Source organism: Diplotaxodon limnothrissa, linkage group LG1 (genome assembly GCF_057381915.1).
Source record: "Diplotaxodon limnothrissa isolate DT_005_m linkage group LG1, D_limnothrissa_male_GT1.1, whole genome shotgun sequence".
Classification (NCBI taxonomy): Eukaryota; Metazoa; Chordata; class Actinopteri; order Cichliformes; family Cichlidae; genus Diplotaxodon; species Diplotaxodon limnothrissa.
The window spans coordinates 11970306-11981453 of NC_140596.1; the positions used below are offsets into that span (position 1 = coordinate 11970306).

Below are 11148 nucleotides of genomic sequence, written 5' to 3' on the forward strand. Positions count from 1 at the left end.
TAATTGTGTATAAGCAGTTCTGATTATTGTGACTTTGGTCATGAAATGGGATCTGATCTTCAAATTGTGCTGAAATCTATGAGATTACACAGGGTTCACCAACTGTTTGAAGCTATAAACTTTGCTATAAGTAGGAATTTTTAGTAAAGCTTCGTAATGTAAATACTGAAGAATTAGGAGAGGGAACTTAAAAATATAGATTCACTCAGAAAACTAAATAGAAACTGCTTGTCAGTTTGAATGTTATGTTGTAAAGCAATATTTGACTGAAGGCTGATGGTTGGAATGTTTCAAAATTAAAACAACAATGTAAGTCAATCTTGTCCTTTTATTTTGATCAAGATGCATGCAAGATGTCATTGACAAGGTAAACTTTCAAGACATTAACAGTTTTAAAAACTACTTAAAGGCATTTTCAACCGAGAACTGAACCAATGTTGCCTGCACAGAGTAAATGGCATCAGAGAGGCCCAGTAGATGTGAACATTTATATTCCAAATCTTAAACAGACTTGTACAACACTACCTTGCATTATGGGAATGACTCAAATGAGTCCAAACCCTGAGTGGCAGGTTTCAGAGCAGGCAATGAGGTCTTCCTTAAAAGTTAAATAGCAGTTGGATGTCTGCCATCCACTAGCTCCACTGTGAGACTTTTTGGCACAATCTCCCATCCAGTCCAGAATTTTAGGACATTTTTCAGCTCACTTGGTGTTGCTGTGAAGAAAAAAATGAGGTTTAACAACCTTGAAAAAAATCCAACCAATATATTTTTAACATTGCAATAATATTGGTATTCTACGGAGCCCCGCAGGGGACACGGGAGAAAAAAAAATTAAGACGGACTTTTGCGAGATCTCGCAAAACAAACTCGGGATCTCGCAAATGTTTTAGCCGCATTCTTCAGAGGCCGCCAGCTCGAAGCCGACCGGGAGGTCGAGGCACGATGTGCCGGGAAAGCGGTGTTCCTCCCGGCTGTAGTAGGTCTCGACCTCCCGTTAGCTTCGAGCTAGTGGGTGTCACATCTCCAAAAGCGTCGGAGCACTTTTGCAAATATGTGATGTCTTGTAAACCGAGCAGGTATCTGACATTTACACCACTACATTCACGCCTCAAAATATCTTAAAGGTGTATTTTGTGACCCAGAAAGAGTAATATTACAACTAAGTAGCTGCCGCCATTGTTGGAATTCAACTTTTGCGAGATCCCGAGTTTGTTTTGCGAGATCTCGCAAAAGTCCGTCTTAATTTTTTTCCCCTCCCATGTCCCCTGCGGGGCTCCGTAGTATTCCCCTCCTGCAAAATGGCAAACCTACCATTTAGAATAAAATGCCTCATGTAGCCTGTGATTCGGCATTTATTTTCAAGAGGACAGTCATCATCTTCATCTTCTGGCCACACGATCCGCTGAAGAAGGACCTGTAACAGAACAAAGTATACCCTTAAAAATACTGCTGCACATTTTTCAGATTTCCATGGATTTTGTCTGTTCTTGTTTTGGGTAGTTCCCTTCCCTATAGCCATATTTCACCTGTTCTTAGCTCACTATCACCCACTTAGCCTTATGGTCCATGACTTGATTTCTTGAATAAATTTCTATAATAATCCATGTTTTGTGCTTTTTGTGTTCACTTGGATCCCCAAACCTCTACATAGTTTTGACTGTATCTTAAAAGAAGAAACTGTCTCAAACAAAAAATGAAAATAGAAATAAATTTTTTTTTTTCAAATTCAAACAACATTAATGGCTAAATATATAATTAGAAAATGTGTATTACCAAATAATTACTAATGTATTTTAGTCATGTCTTTTTCAAATCTACAAAATCGTTTTCTATATGTAAATCAGGCTTTGAGCAGTTTTATTTTTACAGGACTAAAGAAAAACTGCTGTAAAGATGTATGGTCCACAAGAATATGTTCATTTTTAGTATTTGTGCATTTTATTTGTAAAAATGAATACAGCTTTGTTATGGTAAGTTTATTATTTGATACATAATTCTTGGTAAATGCCAAATTAAAATTGAAATTTTTTCACTTTGTAGAATGACTCAAGTCTTCATAGTTTGCTTTGGACTACATTTTCTACAACACAGTAAAATGTTATTAATGAATACAGTATTTAGGAACACAAAATTTACCTCAGGATTCACAGCAGCCAACTCTTGTGGAAAGAGTAAGGGCACCGTGTCAGGTCGCTGGGTCAGCAGGGTCCACATATGGGTTTCTTTAAGTCCCCTTCTCAGCTGTTTTATCGACCTCGTCACTCTTCCAATGACCTAAGGAAAAACGTTAACTAAACAGTAACACAGAAATATTTTACTTACTTTTCAATTTACTCACAGAATGGAGTAATAATTTCTCAAACAGCCATCTCCTGTTGTTCTCTGTCAAGGGGGGGAGGTCCCATGCATATGCCAGATCCTGAACACGTTTTCTCTCTTCATCCGACAGCTTGGATTGCCCTTCAAGCTGTAACCCATAAGACAGTAATTCCGACAGAAACAAGAACTATAAATTCCTAATTCCTCATACATAAAAAAAAAAAAAAAAAAAAAAAAGACAAGTTAAAAGTCTCAGACCATGTCTCAATGGCAGAGTTTTTGATCTAGAACAATTTTAAAGGATTAGTCTAGGTTAGACATGTTTATAACTCACACGGGGCAATGTATAAACGTTCCCTCATTTAAACATAAAAACCTACAAGCTGAATTGTCCCTCTCAGGTCTAGATCTGGACAGTCCTCGGGTGTAACGGTGGCAGTTTCAGGACTACCACCAAGTAGGACATGCACAACGGCTGGGCTAAGTCCAGATAGGCATGGGCCTCCATGAAGAAAGGAGTGCCCTACCATCCTCCCTGCCATAAGGAACATATCACTCTCCACAAGAAAGTGAGCTGCTGATGGTATGTAATGGCCTGGCTCTCCCTCAAAAAGTGGAGTAACAGAGTTTGCTATGAGATAAATGAAAAGAAAGAAAAAAAAAAGAAGATTACTTACACACAATACAGAGGTTTTCACAAAATAAAGAGACAATTAACTTGTGAAAAGTTCTACAATATAATGATCATCAAACATAGGTACGGTCAACCAAAACAAACTAACCAAAATTGATGCAAAAACTAGACATCAGCTTCTCCATGCATGTTGATAAGAAAAAACGTATTACTCCTTGTCCGATAGCTGTATCCCCTGTTAGATCACCAAAATAAAATAATGAATACAAATAATTCTTTCAAGATATATTTATGTATCATTTTCAGAAAATTTACCCTCAAGCCTGCACTCCAAGGGACGTGCCCATTCAACATTGGGTCTCTTGTAGAATGAGATGAGGGCCATGTCCTGATCAGCTACACTTTGTCTGATGTCCATTGTGAGACGTAATGGGCTCTCCATTTCATGCATGTCCAAAGCATTCTTTGCACATTCATATTTGGCCTTTGAAGAGTCCAAAACAGTTAACCAGCCTAAAAGAAAATAGAAGTGATTATAATTGGATATAGTCTGTATATCACGTTCTATCTAGATACTATTACAAGAAGATAATGTTTTATCCTTTGAAGGATTGTCTAAAGTAGTTTGAATATGAGGCTATCAAAAATAAGAAATCCATTGAATGGATACAAACTAATGGTTTGATTTCCGGGAATTGTTCACATTAGCTGTTGATTGTTACTAATCAACACCTTCCTTACATAACCTGTGACTAAATGATTGACCTACCATCCCTGACTTCACAAGTAGTTCCAGATGGTCCTGGCATATCTGCTAGCCCTTCCTCAATTATTGTATCTTCATGCCCCTTTTCATTTTGTGAGCTACTATCAAAATATGTTGTTAAATTTCATTCAAGGCTTAAATCCAATGACAATAAAAATTGCAATTTTTGTTGCTAAATACCTTTCTCCACATGAAGAGGCATGCAGCTCAATGAGGTCAGAGTGAAACATATCTGTGCAGACAGGACACTGCTGCAATGGTGCTGTTGTGCAATAAATTATAAAGGACAAAGTTTATTTTTATAACATTTAATTTTTCCTTCTAGCTAGCTCTTAACACTTTATGCTTTTGGGTAATATGTTAGTATGAAATTGTCAAAAAACCTACATTCCTTTTCTGTAGGTTCATCACCATCTAAATTCACCACAGTACTTTCACTGGGAGTTTCCAAAGGAGGACAGGATTTTAGGTGTTCTGACAGAAGTTGCAGTGGAACACCTATGCCACACTTCTGGCATTTTGCTTTTGGCATGCATCTGAAGGACTCATCGCTTAGTGGTACAGGGTCATTGCTAAGTTCCTCTTGAATAGGAGCAATATATACATTTTTACCCCCACGACTGGCAGCCTTTAGGATTGTCCCTGTATAGCCAATATCAGCTGGAGGAACCAGAGAGAGTTTTCGGGTTCCCCAACCACCTGTATAAAAGCAAATTGCAGCAGATTATTCTGATCATGAAATATATCCAATGCCTCAAGAAAAGTAAAAAAGAAAAGTATCTTCAAAACTACTCAGAATTAGGAATTCACAACATGCGGTGAAAAGGAACTTGTCTTAAAAGTACTTATTAAACAGCAGGATCAGTTTCTAGTTTAATTATACACAGTGCAGAATTCATACACACCCCCAGGTTTGAACAGCAGCCAGCCACCTGTTACCTCCTTCAGTTTGGGAAACAAATCATTCAGGGCGTCCCTTAACTGAAAGCAATAATACAAATACAATCTCTGAGTCCAAAGAAATTACACATTTAACATTAATTATACCCCTGTATATACTAAGAAACGGTAAAAGAAGCATGCATTTACAGTGCAAACTGGATATAATAAAAAAATCTTTTTCAATCCAAAATTTACAGTTACATTTTCATGATTAATGATGAATATCCAATAATAATATTATTTTTTGTAAATGCCACCTGTGACCTGCAGTGATGGTCACCTTCAATAACACTTTTATTAAGCGAAAACTTCTCAGTTTTGATCAGTGAATAAAAAGAATAAGTTTATACCTCTTCATGTGTTGTGCTCTCATCAAGATGTGCTGTTCTTTGACCCATCCCTGCATATGCATGCATGCATGCATGTGTGTATATATATATATATATATATATATATATATATATATATATATATATATATATATACACACACACACACATACACACACACATACATATATATATACACACACACACACATACATATACATATACATATACACATATACATAGATATATCTCAATTTAGTTGAATGTAGGATTAACTCATAAGTCTTGCTAAAGTACCTTGTATTCTGATTCATCGCAGCAGCAACAGCAGGAGTTTGGTTGGATGATGTTAGCAACTGCAGCAAGTGTCTTGCTGACCGAATAATTTCATCCTGCATAATCTGAAACAAACACATAAAGACAGAAACAATTTATAAATTAACGTTCGATAAAATCTAAGAATGTATCATTTATTAGATAACAATATGAATATGTCTAACAAAAAACTTGTGTGGAGCAAAGTTACATTCAATCAAGATGGTCTGGCATGCTACAACTTTATAGTTGTTAAATTCTGGGTACAAGTATACATACCCATCTTGTACGTGTTTATTATTATTATTATTATAATTATTATTATTATCCTACCCAATTACATGTTTCTTTTAATCAGAGTATGCTGTTTTAATGACTTTACAATATCATTTACATTGCGTTCCTTACATTTTCCCAAATTGTATGTTATATTAATCCTATATTTCCGTTTTAATATTTCTAATGTTTGCCTTGTCTCAGAAGAATATGATGTAGGAGAAGATCCTAAAGGAGAGGAAAAAGTAGAATTATTTTTGTAATTTTTAAATCACCAACAAAAAGTGAGTTAAAAACACAAGGTTAGTTACCTAGTTAACTGAATATTCTTAGGCTATAAGATTCCAATGTTTATTTTATCATATTTCCTTATGGTTCTTTCAAAAAAGTTTATTTTTTAATTCATGCCATTTGTTGCAGCATTTTGATTTTCTGGTTAGGATTTTATTTATTCTTTTCTTACATCTTTTGTTTTAATAGCACAGTATATTTAAAAATTGAGCTCGCAAGAGAAAAAGCTTTATTTTCTATTTTATCTGTTTTATTTAAATGTTTTTGAGAACAAAGCCAAACCAAAACTTAATGAAGAAAGCTGGAACTGATTATTGAGTTCAGTGTTCCCAACGAATACTCTGAATGGATGAAAAAAAAATGAAAACAGATTGCCTGGCAGCGTGTTTCATTTATGAAAAGATCAGAAAATTAAATTTGATATTGTCAAATTTAATCCCTTTGGTTTATGAAACAGTGAGAATGAATTTCTTAATGGGTGGCTCAGTTTGGGGAAATTGTGGGTAGCCTGCAAGGACCTCAACTCAATCCTATATTTCCGTTTTAATATTTCTAATGTTTGCCTTGTTTTCTTCACTGTCTGGTCTGCCTCTGTCTTGCGTGTATGGATGCATTTACACCGAAATGTCCCCAACAAAGGATGTTTTAATTCACCACTATTCCAGTGAAACACGAGTCTCCCATCTTCCTGCTACCGGTCTGGAGTTTTTGTTCACCAAAGCACACACCAACTTCATACTGACGGACAGATCACTGCCCTTTTGCCGCCTTGTCTGACCGTGTTTTGTGGCTTTGGTTCACTTCACCTCACTCTTCCCCATTCTTGTCATTAAATCAGGCCGTTCTGCAACCATGGCAGCCATTCACTCTATGGCTTTATTCATGGTGTATTTTACCCCTTCACCAAAGGCCGTTCTCGTTTCCAACATTATATTTGCAGTGTTCGTCTATCTATCAATATCTGCGGAGTATTTTTTTAACGAGTATCCTATTTTCTAAAGCACAGCATGTAAAGGGTAGCTCGGTTAGCAGGATGCTAGCATGTAGCGCTTAGTGAGACACGCCTCAGACGAGTTGAGCAAAGACCCCGTCTGTGTACTTTATACGTGAGCAACGGATTTAAATAAAATTAAGGTTTCAAAAGACAAACTTGAAGATAAAAAAATATATATACTCACCGGAGAGCCGCCAGGGTTTGCCGCTGCCATCTTGGCGCTCCTAAATTCAAAACGCCTTCTGCAGACAGGCATGGGAGGCGTGGAAATTGTCTTTGAGTTAGTCAAACGTTTTCCTTAGTTCGAGTAGATGATAAAAAAAAATAATAAAAATAAATGGGATTTTAAGTAGGACTAGGCATTCTGTAATGATCTCTATTTAGGAGAAAAACTTAATCACTCACCTTTAAACAGCTCTCTTTTAGGAGACACACTGCTGGCTAACGGTGTCATGTGATCAAACAGCGTAATTTAATTGGCTGAGAGCCACTCGACTCGATCTGGTGCTGATTGCTCTGGCTTGGGTCATTAAAGTTCATCACTTTTGCAGTTGAATTTTTGCAGGCGAATTTTTGCAGGTGAATTTTTTTCAGGTGAATTTTTGCAGATGAATTTTTTTCAGGCGAATTTTTTTCAGGTGAATTTTTGCAGGTGAATTTTTTTCAGGTGAATTTTTGCAGGTGAATTTTTTGCAGGTGAATTTTTTTCAGGTGAATTTTTGCAGGTGAATTTTTTTCAGGTGAATTTTTGCAGGTGAATTTTTTTCAGGTGAATTTTTGCAGGTGAATTTTTGCAGGTGAATATTTTTGCAGGGAAATTTGGAGGATAAAAATTCAGTGTCATAAATTCAATGTCTAAAAATACTTGAATTCTGATGACACTATATTTCTTCCATATAGACGGTGCTTCTGTTCTGCTTTACTGACACATCTAAACCGTGCATGATATGTAGACTTGGATCTGTTTGCACACATAAATTTGCATACTACTTAGGTATGATGTTCCAAATAAATTCAAATTTGTTTCTGTTGTATTCTATCTTTTGTTACACATTGTGTTTCTCCTTATTTTCTGTTACATTGATGAATGTTCATATTAAACTTGGACAGACTTTGAGATAATGAGGTCAGTGTATGTCAAAGTATTCTCTGTGAATCAAAGATTAAGGCTTCAGACTGGTCTAAATGCTCATTTTTCTATTCGTGGCTCAATATGATGTCAAGGAAATTGCATATTTTTATAAGGTCTCAGCTGTTCCCACATACTCTTTAAAACCCACAATGTTAGAATAATATTTAACATTTGAATTATGTTAAAATAACCGTGGTCTTACAGGTAGCGGAAAAGGTGAACCTAAGCTGCCAAACAAGAAGACCAAAGACAGGCCCAGAAGAAACAAAGATTTATGTGTCTTCATTTGCTAACCTACCCTAGCGGAGGAAAGGGAAACATTACTGTGCTGAAGTTTTTTCCAATTCAGCATGTCATATTGAAAGGTATACCACTCCATGATAGGTGTGAAGTTAAAGGTGTGCAGCTTCAGCAGTCTGTTCAACAGGTTTATGCTGCATGTTGGATTTAGACTATGCAATATCAGCCCAGCAACATTATGAGATGCCTCATAATGTCAAAACAATATGTTTCACAATGTGTTCTGGTATTAATGGAATTCACTGTTGCTGTTTTTATTTGTTTCTTTTTTTTTATGTATGCTTTTCTAGTCCTTTCTTACACTTTTCCTGCAAGGTTGATACATTTTTGCTTTAGGTGGCATTCTTTATCTTTTTCTGGAGGCGTGTTCTTCACGCCCCCTTCCTGATAACAAATTGGAGATTTGTAAAGGGTTGCAGTATTATTAGTCAGTGACCGAAGTTTAATCTGTCACGTCTCATTTTTTACATTCATGACTCTGTAAGCCTAATCTAATGGCAGTTGAAGGGTAAACCTATCATTTACTTTGTGTTTTATCAGTTTTACATTTTCTTCACTTTTTGTGACATTAACTGATAAATCAAAACTCAGCATAATAAGTTAAGTAGTACAACGTTTATGAAATTGTCCACAGAATATTTAGTCTTTTTTTAATCTATGGTCTTTAATCTTATGCTACCACCTTGCCAACCTTCAGCTTCACTTACTGTTAATCAACTTTCCTTCAATGTTGAGGGACTTTTAGAGCAGCACAAAACAATAAGCAGAACAAGCAGAGCGCATGGCCCACCCGTTAATGGTACTATTTCATTCCATTTAAAGGGGCTATATTCAACCCAGCTGTTTAAATAAGCATTGCTAATGTACCTCTGGGGCTTGGTGATGGGCATTATCTACCAAGCGGGCTCCATCTGGCAGGCATACTGATTTTTATTTGTATTCCCCTACTGTTTTCACTCAAGTTTGCTTTATAGAGAATAGGGCAACAATACCGTAGCTCTGCTGTAGTTTGAGGATCACAGGGGTTCTCCACCGAACAAAACAGTGCCTCAGCTAGGTCTAACGTGTTCTGCTCCCAACTCGTCGAATAAAAACAGATCAAGAATATCTTTCCAGACAGTCAAGGATATTTATGTTGACTGGAAGCATGCAAATCAGTGACTAGAAACAAGAGGCAGTTCCTCTAAAGACTGGCATTTGTTTTCCACAAGAGATCTTGTTGTTAGTTGAGGAAACGTGGACAAGATTACAGCCCTCTGAGCAGGAATGCCACATTTGTGTTTGCACAGCTACAGGGGTTAGATCTCGCTACAAACCAGGGAGTCCTAGACCGGGATGATGAGCTTGTGAGGTCTGTGTTCAGCTTGGTCGGTTTGTCTCTGACTTCAGTCTTTAGAGAAATGTAATTTGCATCACATACCTCACCAGTCGACTCTCCTGTTTTATCAAAGCATTTTTGGAGGCATCACCCCTTCTGACTACTCTTGGTCTGGTTGTAAATGTGCAATGGCATTTATGCTTTAAGATGGAATGCACTGGTGAAGGCAATGCCTCAGCTATTTTGTCTCAAAAGCAAAGTATCAGTTTCAATTTTTTATGATTCTATGCACTGTATATTGTGGCGCAGCTCAGTTATAGAGGAAGGCAGACATAGTGTCAAAATTACTTAACCCACTGGAGAGCTGATTCTGACCCAGTCTGTCAACACAGTCAGAGGTATGCTTCTTCCCTCTCCATCAGTTTGCCTTTCACAAAGAAGAGGCTGCATAAGGCAGATGAACCAGCATTAGCTAGCCTAATTGGACATGAAATGGTATTGGCCTCTAGCTATTGCGGTCCAAGTTGATCGTGGCTTGCCATTACACATTATCATCTCTTGATTGAGGATAGGTGAACATGGATTATCATTGAGGCTTGACATTATGATAAATGTCCTCTTTCTGATACTTGAAATCTGTACATGCTGGAACCATCCTGTGTTCTGTTATGGTGATATACACTCAACAAAAATATAAACGCAACACCTTTGTTACTGCTCCCATTCCCCATGGGATGGACGTAGAGACCTAAAATTCATTCCAGATACACAATATAACCATCCCTCCCAAACAGTGGTCGCAAATCAGTCCAAATGTGTGGTAGTGGGCACATCTGCTATATTGAGATAATCCATCCCACCTCACAGGCGTGCCACATCAGGATGCTGATCTGACATCATGAGTAGTGCACAGGTGTACCTCAGACTGCCCACAACAAAAGGCCACCCTGGAATGTGCAGTTTTTTGCGCTATTGGGGGTCTGGGGACCCAGAACCGGTCAGTATCTGGTGTGACCACCATTTGCCTCATGCAGTGCAACACATCGTCGCATGGAGTCTATCAGATTGTCAATTGTGGCCTGTGGAATGTTGGTCCACTCCACTTCAATGGCTGTGCGAGGTTGTTGGATATTCGTGGGAACTGGTACACGCTGTCGTATACGCCGGTCAAGCACATCCCGAACATGCTCAATGGGTGACATGTCCGGTGAGTATGCTGGCCATGCAAGAACTGGGACATTCTCAGCTGCCATCTGCCCTGAACAATGTGAACCATGATTCATCCGTGAAGCGCACACCTCTCCAACGTGCCAGACGCCATCGAATGTGAGCATTTGCCCACACAAGTCTGTTACGGCGACGAGCTGGAGTCAGGTCAAGACCCCGATGAGGACGACGGGCATGCAGTTGAGCATCCCTGAGACGGTTTCTGACAGTTTGTGCAGAAATTGTTTGGTTGTGCAAACCAATTGTTCCAGCAGCTGTCTGGGTGGCTGGTCTCAGACGATCTTGGAGGTGAACCTGCTGGA

The 11148-nt window shown here is 37.9% G+C and overlaps 1 pseudogene; it reads right to left on the minus strand.

The window, feature by feature from the left end:
• Positions 1–544: 544 nt before the first annotated feature.
• On the minus strand, positions 545–3341 carry LOC146639450 (G2/M phase-specific E3 ubiquitin-protein ligase-like; annotated as a pseudogene).
• Between the last annotated feature and the right edge of the window lie 7807 nt (positions 3342–11148).